The sequence below is a fragment of the Macaca fascicularis genome, chromosome 3, assembly GCF_037993035.2.
Source record: "Macaca fascicularis isolate 582-1 chromosome 3, T2T-MFA8v1.1".
Lineage (NCBI taxonomy): Eukaryota > Metazoa > Chordata > Mammalia > Primates > Cercopithecidae > Macaca > Macaca fascicularis.
In genome coordinates this window covers 18,234,390-18,250,174 of record NC_088377.1, presented here as the reverse complement: position 1 = coordinate 18,250,174, position 15,785 = coordinate 18,234,390, and the positions used below count along the sequence as shown (strand labels likewise).

General features: G+C 38.8%; 1 protein-coding gene across 6 annotated transcripts in view; it reads right to left on the bottom strand.

Moving 5' to 3' along the window:
* HEMK2 (HemK methyltransferase 2, ETF1 glutamine and histone H4 lysine) overlaps nt 1–15,785 on the bottom strand; it is a 344,126-nt gene that overhangs the window by 259,187 nt on the left and 69,154 nt on the right. The gene's annotated exons all lie outside the window — the stretch shown is intronic.

The following is a 15,785-nucleotide window of genomic DNA, read 5'->3' as shown; positions in this document are numbered from 1 at the left end:
CTTCTGTTAGACTTTACGTTGTTTTATTTAAAAGCTTTGCTTTTTTTTTTCTCTGAAACTAGTGTATTTATAGGTGCTACATGCTTTAAAAGTGCACAACTGTGAAAAATGAGGTAACACTGAAACAAGCAAAACCCTGACGGAAAGTTGAAATTGAGATTGTCCAAAAACTCAGCCAGTACATAGTGTTTCTGCCTACTCTGATTTTTCAGCAGTTTTGTGATTTCTTTTCCCTTGTTTGTTTTTGAGTACACACATCAGTATGTCCCATGGCGTAGTGTCTGCTTTCCAAAAATCCAGAAACATGAGTCAGCTGTTCAACTATTATATACAAATTTGGTAAAGTACCGTATTCATGGAATCTGAGTGTGTTTTCCAGGAATTACGTCCCCAGTGCCCCCACATGACTGCCTGATCAGCCTGTGATGTCTCTGAAGTGTTCTGCACCTACTTTCTAAGGGAAATGGTACACGACAGATAATTATGGAATTGTGGGCTTTTAGTTATTTAGAATAAATCTACAAGGCTATGGTTTAATAAATTTAATATGCTGGTTCATGTAAAATGTCATATGCCATATGTAACATGACTGTAACTTAAGGATATTCTTTTAACTTAGTGAACTTGGTAGAAAATCCTTCTATGAACCTGATATGGGTTAACCTGTGTTCTCTCCAAAAAAAATATGAAGTCCTAACCCACAGTAACTTAGAATGTAATTAGGGTAATTATAGATGTAATTAGTTAAGATGAGGTCACGAATGAATCCTAATCCAATATGACTGGTGGACTTGTAAAAAGGAGGTATTGGGCAGTCCCACAGAGGCTGCACTGCCTGGCTGGTGCATCTTTCCTGGTCTGCAAAGGACAAAAAAATAAAATTAAAAAGGGAAATTGGGACAGACATAAACTTGCAGAGAGAAAAGGTTATGTGAAGAGACATTCAGGGAGAAGATGGACGAATGAACATCGAAGCAGAGATTCAAATTATGCTGCCACATACCAAAGACTTCCTGGGTTCACCAAAAGCTAGGAAAGGACAAGGAAGAATGCTCCCCAGATGCTACAGAGTGACCATGGCCTTACTAACCCCTTAATTTCAGATCTCTAGCCTCCATAACTGTGAGACTAAATTTCTGCTGTTCTTAAGCAACTCGGTTTGTGGCATTTCTTTATGGCAACTCTAGGAAACAAATACAGAGCCCTTGAAGGTACTTTCAGCTGGAAAATGTCAGAGGCAGGCAGAACTAAACTGAGGTTCCTGACTTTAAACACCATTTATATCATATGACTTCCAAAGGTATTATCTATCGCCATTGCCACTTCCTGAGCTCCAAAATCAAATCTGCAACTACCCTATGGGTAGCTTCTCTCGCCTAATAGCATCTCAAAATTAGCACAACCAAAGTAGGACTTTGAATTCATTGCCGCCCGTACTTCCCCTAGTCTACTGCATCTAAGTAAAGACATCACCATCTACTAAGCTATTTAAAGAAAAACCCAGAAGTCATCCTCACACCTTGCTGCCTACCCACCATATCCAATCCATCTGTGTGTCCTCTAAATTCTATGCCTGGGTCAGTTTCCTGGGAGACACACTCTGAAGTGGAGATTAGCATGCAGAATTGTTATTAGAGATCGCCCTCAGAATCAACATCCATAGACAGAGGGAGAAGCTGAACTGCAATGCAGTCACCACAAAGACCTCAGTTCATCCTACAAAGAACTCTGGAGCTGTAAGGGCCCCTATCTTGAGTCATCTTTACCCCCACTCCACTGACCAGTGAGTGCAGGTCATCCCTGATAAGGGAATGTGGCCTTGGCTGACATGGTTCTTTTTGGCAGAGAGCAATGCCTGGAGAGAGTCCTTAGTGGAGAGCCATCAACCTCCAAATTTTTCAACAGCTAAGGTAATAAGTACTTTGGTTCAGAAAAAAGATCTGGATAGCATACCACAGCATCTGCTATACTAGAAGAGAAAGAAGAAATATCCTGACCAGCTAAATCCTGTAAAACTAAATACCTGTGAAAATTCAGGAAAACCAATGATTAACTTTTTTCCTGTCCATCCCCTCCATTTTCCCACTCAGCCAGTCTTTCTGTGTTCTTAATTTCAGGAGGTGATGTGAAAGAGTCTTCTAGAATGCATTTCCATCAGCTGGATCTTTCTGGAATGCTAAGAAAACTTAAGGTTTATAAAGAATGTTTGAGAGACACAGAGAGCTAGAGCAAAGGGCTTGAAGAGAGTGCAGTGCCTCCCCAAAAACCCTGAAACAAGATTGCCCCCAAGATGAAGAAAGAGGAGACACAAAGAAGATGATAACAGAGAAGTCATGGGCCCCAACAAAAGGGCAGAATCTAAATTGGGCTGCATGGACAGGGACAAGGGCAAACATCTCAACAAAAACTCCTGTGAGGAGTACTGTTCCAGTGCTGTGTTTTTCAAACCTCATTTCAGGACCACATCACCTTGTTTACTGTAACTTTATAGAAAGTCTTGAAGTCAGGTAATGTAATGTAATTCACCCAACTTCATTTTTCTTTTCCAATATTTTTGGAATGTTCTAGATCCCTTGCATTTCCATATTTTTAAAATTACTTTGTCAAATTCTATCCTTCCAAAAACAAAGCCTGCTGGAAATATGATGAGGATTGCATTGAGTCAGTAGATCAATCTGTGAGAAATAACATCTCAACAATATTGAATGTTTCAATCCATGAACATGGTATATCTCCTTTTATTTAGGTCTTGTTTAACTTCCTTCAGCATTGGTTTGTGGTTTTCAGTGTAGAGCTTATATATTTATTTACAAACACATTATATTTTATGTTATTATAAATGCAGTTGTTCTTTTATTTCATTTTTCAATTATGTACTGCTAGTATATGAAATAAAATTGATCTTTTATATTAACCTTGTATACCGTGATTTTGCTAAATTCACTTATGAGTTCTAGTGGTTGTAGATCTCTTGGACTTATTTACGTAAACAACCATGTCATTTGCTAATAAAGACAATTTTACTTTTTCCTGTCTGCTTTTTATATTAGTATTTAACAAAATGCATTTCAACTTATTCAAATCTAATAGTTTTAATTAAGAGAATGGTATTATTAATGTTTATCAAGATAACTCATTTTTCAAAGCACATAAGAACAACAGATTAAAACTGTCATTTGAGTCATCAAATTTTACTCTTTTGCTAGTTTGTGCATAAAGAGTGGAAATAAAGCAAAATAAAATTTTGTCTTTAATGAATTGTGCTAGAGGAATTCACAATTGCTCTATAGAGGTGATATATTCACCATCATTTCAAATAATGAGAGGGACTGCTGATTAGTAGTATGAACGGAAGAAAACTTTTGGAGAACAAGATATCTAAGCTAGCCTTTGAAGAAAGTTTAGACAGTCAAATTAGTAGTAGGAAGATACAGGCGTAAAGTAAAGTAAGCAAAGGTAGAGGGAGAAATTAACAAAACAAGTTCCAAATATTGAGGCAGAGAACAAATCAGATTGTTATGAGAAATACTGATACATAATAACAGGAGGTCTCAAACGATAGGCTACTGAGTTTGGATTTTATGGTCTACTTATGCAAAAGGTTTTTAAGTAGTGAAGAATTACAAAAGGAAATCTTCCAAGTAGACCATAGCCAAAGAAAGTTTGAGCTCTGAGAGGAGATAATAGGTATAAATACTTGTACAGCTAACAGCTCCTGTAAGAGCTGAACAGTTTTCCCACACCAGTGTTTTTGCAAAGCCAAATAAATAATTTATGTTCTTGAAGACAGGCTACTAACTTCATTTAAAATGCAACAGCTGTAAGTCCCCATGTCAAATCCTGTAAGAATGGCTTATATAAGGCTGATACATAGTTAACATTCTGAAATGAGGAAGCAATTTCTGCTTTGTGGATGAAATTTTCCGAGACAAAAAAATCTTGCATTCTAATGTTTTTTAAAACACTTTGATATATAGTGCTAAAAACTCACAACAAATATATTAATTACAGAGTAGAATTCATTGACAGCTGTATCTATCTTGAATGCCATCCAAAGAGAGTATCACCTGTAAAATACTCAAGGAAATGCTTTAAGGAATGAGTAGCAGTTGATGCAAACCTTGTAAGATTACCAATTTCTGGGCACAAATTTCCTTGTATTCTTTCATTGTCTTACTCTTCTATATAATGTCATGGTCTACAAGGCTATTGCAATGGTATAAAACAAAACCATACTAGTCTGAATGCCTGGAGCCACCATGGCCATGGAGTATCCGTAGATTCCCTCAGCCCAGTGCCAACGCACTGCTCTGCCAAAAGTGTGCTTCTCTCCATTCAACAGTATTTATGTCTTTAGCTCTAGGGGAAACTGTCTCTGGTACAGTGCTAGATTAGGTTCCCCCAATAGGACACAAATTTTTCCCACCCATTCAAGAAGCAATTATTTCCATTTGGTCATTCAGCTTTCCATCAGGAAAACTGAAGCCACTCTAGGTATTTCAACCAGTAATAATTTAATAGAAGGACTTAGGGACATACAAAACTGTTAAAAGGGCTGAGAGAGCAACAGTCATGGGAGCTTGCATTTACAGTCAATAAATCAAAAACAGCATGAATTTAAAGAAATATCCACTAGTACCACTGTGGTTGACTCTCAGGAGCTCACCCAGCAACCATATGCAAACCTCACTTCTGTCACCTGCCTGCTGGTGCAACTAAAGATCAGTGGCTCCTCCTTTTCTGTTTTTCCAGATTCACATATGTGCCTCACATTGGGATAATCTAGATGGGATCTTGCTGATGAGGTAAACTGGGAATTTAATTTTTAGCATTCCAGCCCTACAATGCAGGGTGGTACTTAGAAGGGCAAGGATATTGCTGAAAACTAATAGACAATATCAAGCACATCTTTCTTTACCTCATAACTCATAGCCAAAACCACTCCCAAAAAATAAAGACTCATTCTTCCACAGTATTCTCACTGTGGTGATTTCCCTTCAGAGACTCAGTTCAGTCTTCTTCCTTTTGCATTCTGTGTTCTGTCAGTCCTTCTTATAAGTGTGTCTGCTCCCCGATGGAAACCAGCATTCTCCACATGTGATCTTCCAAAGGGACACTTTTCCAGAGTTTGAATAATAGTGTATGTGTTATTGCAGGTTCAAAGATGGAGAAGGAATCATGTGGTGAGACTTTCATTAAGCCCAAGATTAAGTCCCTAACATGAAAAGGCTAAATTGTGCAATACACACTGAACAGTATTTCAGTGAACCAGCCTATGTACAGAAAACCAACTATGTCCAGAAAATCCAGACATAGGCCAGGCACAACGGCTCATGCCTCTAATCCCAGCACTTTAGGAGGCCAAGGCAGGAGGATTTCTTGACACCAGGAATTCAAGATTAGCCAACAAATTGAGATCTCATCTCTAAAGAGAGAAAGAGGGAAAGAGATAAATGGAGAAAGAGGAAAGAGAGAGAGAGAGAGAGAAAGATAGAGAAAGAAAGAGAGAGAGAGAGAAAGAAAGAAAGAAAGAAAGAAAGAAAGAAAGAAAGAAAGAAAGAAAGAAAGAAAGAAAGAAAGAAAGAAAGAAAAAGAAAGAAAGGAAGGAAGGAAGGAAGGAAGGAAGGAAGGAAGGAAGGAAGGAAGGAAGGAAGGAAGGAAGGAGAGGGAGGGAGGGAAGGAGAGAGAGAGAGAGAAAGAAAGAAAGAAAGAAAGAAAGAAAGAAAGAAAGAAAGAAAGAAAGAAAGAAAGAAAAAAGAAAGAAAGAGAGAGAGAGAGAAGGGAAGGGAAGGGAAGGGAAAGGGAAAATGAAAGGGAAAGAGAAAGGGAAGGGAAGGGAACGGAAAGGAAAGGAAAGGAAAGGGAAGAAGGAGGAGGAGGAGGAGGAGGGAAGGAGGGAAGCAGGGAAGGAAGGAAGCGGGGGGGAGAGAGAGAGAGAGAAAGCAAGCCAAGACGGCTGATACACATTTAACATTCTTATTATGAATAATAATCTTAACATTTATATTTAACATACTTTGGCATATTCCAACCCAAAGAGAATCCACAGAGCAGATAGATATTTGGGAGTAGCTTATCCTCACTATTCCCACTCATCCTCCCATACCCTTTCAACATACCAGCTTTACAATAATTCTGTATGTGTCTGAATATTCATGTGTCTGACTCTCTCACTGGGTTGTAGGTACTTTGCTAAGCTTTGTATCTCTGCTACATAATATGATGTCAATTACATAGTAATCTGCTACATAATATGATGCCAGTTACATAGTAGGATTTTCATGAATAAATGGAATGGTAAGATGGAGCTTGAAAAGTTTCCTACCACATCTCCAACTGGTTGCTTTATGTTCCTACGAATATATTGCTTAGCCATTCATACACCACATATCTAAAATAAAATTTGTCTGTTCTTTAAAACTTTCTCCCCTTAAGAGGTTAGTAGTGGTTTTTAATAATGTGGTTCATCAGAAAGGTGGAAAAATCCTAACGGCCAGATGTCTTACAGATCCACATGACTATTGAAAACATTTAGGAAGAGATGTGGAGATAAAAATAGTAGGAGTAAATATCTTTAGGAAGATAGAAATGAAAATTGCTGGGCATTAGACAGCAAGTATTTGTGGTCTAGCCAGAGGTATTAATGGCATTTTTAAAGTACAATGGCACTCCCAGAGTTATTTAATATTGATATAAAATTCAAGCTTTTGCCCATTTAGTATGATATTGGCTGTGGGTTGGTCATAAATAGCTCTTATTATTTTGAGATACATTCCATCAATACCTAGTTTATTGAATGTTTTTAAAGCATGAAGGGGTGTTCAATTTTATTGAAGGTCTTTTCTGCATCTATTGAGATAATAATGTGGTTTTTGTCATTGGTTCTGTTTATGAGATGAATTACGTTTATTTATTTGGTATGTTGAACCAGCCTTGCATCCCAGGGATGAAGCCGATTTGATTGTGTTGGATAAGCTTCTTGATGTGCTGCTGGATTTGGTTTGCCAGTATTTTATTGAGGATTTTCACATTGATGTTCATCAGGGATACTGGCCTGAATTTTTTTTTTTTTTTTTTTTTTTTGGTTGTTTCTCTGCCAGGTTTTCGTATCAGGATGATGCTGGCCTCACAAAATGAGTTAGGGAGGAGTCCCTCTTTTCCTATTGTTTGAAATAGTTTCAGAAGGAATAGTACCAGCTCCTCTTTGTACCTCTGGTAGAATTCGGCTGAGAATCTGTCTGGTCCCGGGCTTTTTTTGGTTGGTAGGCTATTAATTACTGCCTTAGTTTCAGAAGTTGTTATTGGTCTATTTAGGGATTCTACTTCTTCCTGGTTTAGTCTTGGGAGGGAGTATGTGTCCAGGAATTTTTCCATTTCTTCTAGATTTTCTAGTTTATTTGCATAGAGGTGTTTATAGTATTCTCTCATGCTAGTTTGTATTTCTGTGGGATCAGTGGTGATATCCCCTTTATCATTTTTTATTGTGTCTTTTTGATTCTTCTCTCTTTTTGAAAACTGGCACAAGACAAGGATGGCCTCTCTCACCACTCCTATTCAACATAGTATGGGAAGTTCCAGTCAGGGCAATCAGGAAAGAGAAGGAATTAAAGCATATTCAAATAGGAAGAGAGGAAGTCAAATTGTCTCTGTTTTCAGATGACGTGATTGTATATTTAGAAAACCCCATCGTCTCAGCCCCAAATCTCCTTAAGCTGTTAAGCAACTTCAGCAAAGTCCCAGGATACAAAATCAATGTGCAGAAATCACAAGCATTCCTATACACCAATAATAGTCAAACAGAGAGTCAAATCATGAGGGAACTCCCATTCACAATTGCTACAAAGAGAATAAAATACCTAGGAATACAACTTACAAGGGATGTGAATCACTGCTCAACGAAATAAGAGAGGACACAAACAAATGGAAAAACATTCCATGCTCATGGATAGGAAGACTCAATATTGTGAAAATGACCATACTGCCCAAAGTAATTTATAGATTCAATGCTATCCCTATCAAGCTACCACTGACTTTCTTCAGAGAATTAGAAAAAAACTACTTTACATTTCATATGGAACCAAAAAAGAGCCTTATAGCCATGACAATTCTAAGCAAAAGAACAAAGCTGGAGGCATCACATTATCTGACTTCAAACTACACTACAAGGCTACAGTAACCAAAACAGCATGGTACTGGTACCAAAACAGATTTATAGACCAATGGAAAAGAACAGAGGCCTCAGAAATAACACCACACATCTACAATTATCTGATCTTTGACAAATCTGACAAAAACAAGCAATGGGGAAAGGATTCTCTATTTAATAAACAGTGTTGGGAAAACTGGCTAGCCATATGCAGAAAACTGAAACTGGATCCCTTCCTTACACCTTAAACAAAAATTAACTCAAGATGGATTAAAGACTTAAACATGGGCCGGGCACAGTGGCTCACATTTGTAATCACGGCACTTTGGGCAACTGAGGTGAGTGGATCACGAGGTCAGGAAATCGAGACCATCCTGGCCAACATGGTGAAACCCCATCTCTACTAAAAATACAAAAAATTAGCTGTGTGTGGTGGAACACACCTGTAGTCCCAGCTACTTGAGAGGCTGAGGCAGGAGAATATCTTGAACCCGGGAGGCAAAGGTTGCAGTGAGCCGAGATCGTGCCACTGCACTGCAGCCTGGGTGACAGAGCGAGACTCCATCTCAAAAAAACAGAGACTTAAATGTAAGACCTAAAACCATAAAAACCCTAGAAGAAAACCTGGACAAAACCATTCAGGACATAGGCATGGGCAGACTTCATGACTAAAATACCAAAAGCAATAGCAACAAAAGCCAAAATTGACAAATGGGATCTCATTAAACTAAAGAGCTTCTGCACAGCAAAAGAAACTATCATCAGAGTGAACAGGTGACCTACAAAATGGGAGAAAAATTTGCAATCTATTCATCTGACAAAGGGCTAATATCCAGAATCTACAAGGAACTTAAACAAATTTACAAGAAAAAAACAAACAACCCCATCAAAAAGTGGACAAAGGATATGAACAGACACGTCTCAAAAGAAGACATTTATGCAGCCAACAAACATATGAAAAAATGCTCATCATCACTGGTCATTAAAGAAATACAAATCAAAACCACAGTGAGATATCATCTCCTGCCAGTTAGAATGGCGATCATTAAAAAGTCAGGTGCTGCAGAGGATGTAGAGAAACAGGAAGGTTTTTATGCTGTTGGTGGGAGTATAAATTAGTTCAACCATCATGGAAGACAGTGTGGCAATTTCTCAAGGATCTAGAACCAGAAACACCATTTGACCCAGCAATCCCATTACCCAAAGGATTATAAATCATTCTACTATAAAGACACATGCACACATATGTTTACTGCAGCACTATTCACAATAGCAAACACTTGGAACCAACCCAAAAGCCCATCAACGATAGACTGGATAAAGAAAATGTGGCATATATACACCATGGAATACTATGCAGTTATAAAAAAGGATGAGTTCATGTCCTTTGCAGGGACATGGATAAAGCTGGAAACCATCATTCTTAGCAAACTAACACAAGAACAAAAAGCCAAACAGCATATATTCTCACTCAGAAATGGGAGTAGAACAATGAGAACACATGGACATGGGGAGGGGAACATCACATACTGGGGCCTGTCGGGGGATGGGGGGTTAGGGGAGGGATAGCATTAGGAGAAATTCCTAATGTAGATGATAGATTGATGGGTGCAGCAAACCAACATGGCACGTGTATACTTATGTAACAAACCTGCACATTCCACATCTGTATCCCAGAACTTAAAGTATAATAAAAAATATATAGATATAAAATTTTTTAAGGAGCACACAAATATATTTATTATAAATATATTAATAATTATTTATTACACATATATTAATTATATATTATATATAAATATATATTTGCCCCTTTAAAATTTTTATATTACATATATCCCAAATTCCTATCCCAAATTCCATGAAAAGCCAAAAAAACCTGTAGCACCATGTTGGAAAAAAAGAAATCTGAAGACATCTTGAGGAATTTCTGAAAGGTAGTGAGAAAAAAGACTTTTATCTTCAGAATCACAAAACTGAAAAAGCCTCAGCATAAAACACATGCAGGAGAAAGCTACTTGCAGCTTTGGAAGTCCCAGAGTCAATACATACTTTTTTTAAATAGGGAAGGGACCGGGCGCAGTGGCTCACTCCTGTTATCCCAGCACTTTGGAGGGCCAAGGCAGGCAGATCACCTGAAGTCAGGAGTTCACAACCAGTCTGATCAACATGGTGAAATCCCGTCTCTACTAAAAATATAAAAATTAGCCAGGCATAATGGCATACACCTGTAGTCCCAGCTACTTGGGAGGCTGAGGCAGGAGAATCACTTGAATCTGGGAAGTGGAGGTTTCAGTGAGCCAAGATCATACCATTGCACTCCAGCCTGGGCAACAGAGCAAGACTCCATCCCAAAAAAAAAAAAAAAAATAGGGGAAGGTCTGAAGGCAGTCTTGAAGATGCTAAGCTGGCTAGTCTCTCCCACATCCTACTAAATAGCTGCCAGGAAAAAAATGGCAATTGGAGTAAAGCACCAATATCAGCTCCAGGGCCCCCAAAACACAGGTGGTGTCTGGGTAAAAACCGACCCAGGGAGGAACAGGGTGCCACCTTACAGAGCACCTTTCACCAACAGGGCATTCCATGCCTCCAACACATTCACTGAAGGAGAGCTACAGTTATCACAAACAGCATCTTCAAGCAGGTGACAAAGACAAAGATGAGCAAAACAAAAATGAAAATTACCAAATATTTGAGTAAAAGCAACAGCATCAAAAAATGGCACCAAATCCAACCAACTAAATAACTAACATCTGAGAAAACAGAATTCATAGAAGAATTGAGGGAGGAAGGTCTTTACAGTAAAACATACATATAGTTGTTATGGACTGCATTATTATGTCCCTGTGAATTTATATATTGAAGCTGTAACCCCTAGTACCTCAAAATTATGATTCTATTTTGAAATAGGGCCTATAAAGAGGGTAAAAGAGGCCTTAAAAGTAAGGTAAAATGAGGCTGTTAGTGTGGGCTGTAACCCAATCTGACTGAAGACTAGGGTACACAAAGAGACACCAGACATGTGCATACCCAGAAGGAAGATCAAGTGAAGAGGCAGCAAGAGATGGCATCTGAAGCCAAGAAGAGAAACCTCAGAGGAAATTAATTGTGCTGGCACCTTGATCTTGGGCTTTCAGCCTTCCAAACTGTGAGAAATTAAATGTCTGTTATTTCAGCCACCCAGTCTGTGCTACTTTGTTCCTAGCAAACTAATACAATAGCGATATTCTCAGAAAGAAGTCAGGAGAATACTATTACCAGGAAAAACAAACTAAATAGTTTGGAAATTTAGAATATGATTATTAAAATTAATTTGTGTCAGGATCTATATCCTAGGGAAATAAAAAATGATAATTTTTAAAAGTTATCCAGCTGGTATGCATAGTGGCTCATGCCTGTAATCCCAGCACTTTGAAAGGCTGAGGTTGGAAGATCATTTGAAGCCAGGAATTCAAGAGCAGCCTGGGCCACAAGGCAAGACACTGTCTCTACAAAAAATAAAAATGAAAATGAAAAATTACCCAGGCATGGTGGCACATGGTTGTAGTCCCAGCTGCTTGGGAGGCTGAGGCAGAAGGATCGCTTGAGCCCAGGAGTTGGAGTTTGCACTGAAATATAAGCACACCACTGCAGTACAGTCTAGGAGTCAGAGTGAGCCTTGCCTCTTAAAAAAATTAAAATTTACGTAAGAGAAGAGATACAGCTGAAGAATGAATTAGTGAGCTGGGAGATGAAGCTAAGCAATTCTCCTAAAATGGTGTGCAAAGAAAAGTGAAGTCGAAAGCACGAAGGAAGAGCTAGAAGGCATGAAGGATGCATCAGGAGCTTCAGTAGCTGCCTGGTAAGTGTTCCAGAGTGAAAACAGAGATAATAGAAGACATGAGCTGGTAACTTAGAAGTCACTGAAGAAATTTCCTCAGAGCTGAAGAAACACGTGAATCTTTTCATTCACATGGACCATCAAATGTCATGCAGAGTGAATAAAAGAACCACAGTAAAATACATTCACATGAAACTTCAAACTCCAATGAAAAAGAAAAGCTAAACACTTCCAACTAGGGGGCGGGGGGGGTATATAAACTAATGAATGAAAATTAGATTACTGTCTGTAATCACAACAGCAACACTGGGTGCTAAGAAATGTTGAAATATTATATTCAAAATTCTCAAGAAAAATTCACATTGAACCTAGAATCCCATTTCCAGCCCAATTTCAAACACAAAATAAAGACATTTTCAGATATGCAAGGACTCAGAAAGCTTACTTGTTTATCCTTTCTGACACAGTTTCTCAAGGATATAGTCCAAAAAAATTAAAGATAAAATATAATGAAGAGGAAGATATGGAATACAATAAATTGTAGAAAACAAAGAAAAAAGAGCTATTGCAAAAGTTATTGATGTATTATTTTTATTTAATAATCTTTTATAAACAAAATCACAAGCGATCTCTCCATGACAGGTGTAGGGTGGGGCAAAGAGGGCAAAAACGGGATCACTCTTCTCTTATTTGGGGATCCTGTTTACTAACTCAAGATTTCAGCTGACAAACATAAGCATAAGTATTCGTTTTTGAGAAATATATACACTTTGAAAGTCATTAAGGAAAGGGAAATGAAGGATTTCCTTGAGAGTAGTAATTGTACCATGTAACTGCTAATAAAGGTCTGATGGAGTGAAGAAAATTTGTCTATAAAAGTAGCAAGGAGCAATGACCCTTCTCAATTGCCCCTTCTATCCCTTGGCCATTAGTGTTGGGAGACAGTGCAGTAATCAAAAACATGGATAGGGTTCAGGTCCCAGCTTCCCATTCACTAGCCATATGTCCTTACTCATGACAGTTACTATCTCAGAGCTCTGGTGCGTCCATTGATAAAGTGAAATTAATAAAATCTTGTAAAATTGCTGTGTAGATAAATAAGTCAAGCCTCCCTTGGTGACCAACCATCTGCATGTAAGGATAGTGTGATGGTTAATACTGAGTGTCAACTTAACTGGACTGAAGGATGCAAAGTATTGTTCCTGGGTGTGTCTGTGAGGGTGTTGCCAAAGGAGATTAACATTTGAGTCAGTAAACTGGGAAAAGGAGATCCACCCTCAATCTGGGTGGGCATAATGTAATCAGCAGCCATGTGGCCAGAATAAAAAGCAGGCAGAAGAACGTGAAAGGACTAGACTGGCTGAGTCTTCTGGCCTCCATCTTTCTCCCATGCTGGATGCTTCCTGCCCTCAAACATCAGACTCCAAGTTCGTCTGCTTTGACACTCTTGGGCCTTCGACCACAGATTGAAGGCTGCACTGTTGGCTTCCCTACTTTTGAACTTTTGAGACTTGGACTGGCTTCCTTGCTCCTCAGCTTGCAGATGGCCTATTGTGGGACCTCACCTTATGATCGTGTAACTTAATACTCATTAATAAACTCATATATATATACATATATATCCTATTAGTTCTGTCCCTCTAGAGAACCCTGACTAATACAGACAGGAATACAGAGCAATGTCTAGACAGAGGCTGAAACCCTCCTCACCTCCAAAGCACCTTGTGTTTTTCTCTCCTTCCCCTTCTTTGCCCACCCTCTCCTTAGGAATTTTCAGCCAATCCACACTCTGAGAAAGCTGCAGGGAGAAGCTGACCTGATGGGCTTGCCCCAGTTGGACCCCACTGCAGTTTCCCGGGAGCCTCACAGGGACTGCATCACAGTCCATGGGGCTCCATAATAAGCTCTTTCAGCATCAGCTTAGCTTCACCATTAACTGCTACCACATTGAGGCAAAGAACTATGGTTTTCACGGCCTCCCCAAATCATGTCGGATCATTCCTACAAAAAAGTGGACCAGAAAGAAAGAAACTAGGATTCATTTCTTAGTGCCAGAAGTAACATAATTACAGAGGAATGTTCTGGCTAATTTAAAAGTTGCTTTTTGGTCTGTTGACCTAAGACCTATATTTGCTGTTTTGTTTTCAATGTTCTTCCTCACATGTCCTGTCTTTACCATTTCCAAGCCTAAGAACTGTGGGTTATCTATAATCAGTCATTAATGTTTTCCTTACCCTCAGTTAGTGAATACTTAAAGAAGCTGGAAATTCTCGAAACTCTGGTAGTTGCTCAAGGAAAAGCCAACAAATAATAGGGTATAGAAAAGCCTCAAGTAAAACTAGATGGGTATTGTTGGATACCCATGATGTAAGGATACACAAAGTGTTTTATGTTGCTGAGTCAAAATGTGCCATCTAAACTACACAACCACCATGCATTTTATTAGCTAAAAAAAAAAAAAAAAAAAAAAAAAAAAAAAAGGCCCTGGTCATTTAAATCTATGCCATTCACGTGCTTATACATATTTTTATATGCTTTACATAGGAAGTTTTTTAACTTATTATTTAAGCATAGCTAAAAGTTATATAACCAAAAAATTCGATTAACTCAAATACATGAGAACATTTGGGCAATCTTTTGGCCTATTGAATTTCTAGTTAGTGGAGGATTTCCCAAAGAGTTCCTCCAGCTTTCCACTTTTAGTTTCTTTTCTTTCTTTCTTTTTTTTTTTTTTTTTTTTTTGAGACAGAGTCTTACTCTGTCGCCAGGCTGGAGTGCAGTGGCGCGATCTCAGCTCACTGCAACCTCCACCTCCCAGGCTCAAGCGATTCTCCTGCCTCAGCCTCCCGGGTAGCTGGGACCACAAACGCGGGTGCCACCACACCTGGCTACTTTTTTATATTTTTAGTAGAGACAGAATTTCACCATGTTGACCAGGATGGTCTCAATCTTTTGACCTCGTGATCCACCTGCCTCGGCCTCCCAAAGTGCTGAGATTACAGGCGTGAGCTACTGCGCCTGGCTCCACCTTTATGTTCTAACGATTGCTTTACCAAGTCTTCCCAGGTCCTTTACTTAGAAGCTTTCTCTCACTTAAGGTACATGACTTTTTAACCAATGAGTTCTTACTGTAAAAATGTCTCAGAAATATCATTCTGGCTGTCAATCTATTAAGTGATATGAATTCATGGGTTGACAATTTATGTCTTTTTCATACAAAGTTAAATGTACAAGAAAATCTCCAGATTTCATCATGATATACATGCTTTAAAGTGAAGGAGTTCAGGGAACTTGACCCCAAAATATGGCTCCCTGGTATAATGAGTATTTTGAACTAAAGGCCTTTAGAGATCAACAGATTTTAGAAGAGACTTTTTCCCTATCTACATAAAGACCAGACAGACCCATTAAGAGAAGAATCGTTTTCCTCCCCTACCACTTGACTCTCAATCCTCTGCCTCTCCCAAACACAGTCTGAAGTTCCCTCATCTGCCTAAAGTCTGGACCTACCAAAAGAAGAAAACAATGCCCTGTGGTCCCTTCCCTGAGTTTTCATTAACTTCCTTCATTGCAAGAAGGAAGACTAAAGTCAAGGTCTGACAGACCTTGACAGACTTTTGTCACAAACCCTTGACTGCTCTGTGGACCTAAGAGACCACTGTAAGTTCTTCAAGCCCACTGATTTCCCCTAAAAATCACTTACTATCCCCCTAAAATTATCCACACTTCCCCATCTCCATTCCCCCTAAGAAGTAGAGTATATAAACACCTGTATCCCACTGGAATATTGGACAATCACTCTGAGATTCCCTTCATGCA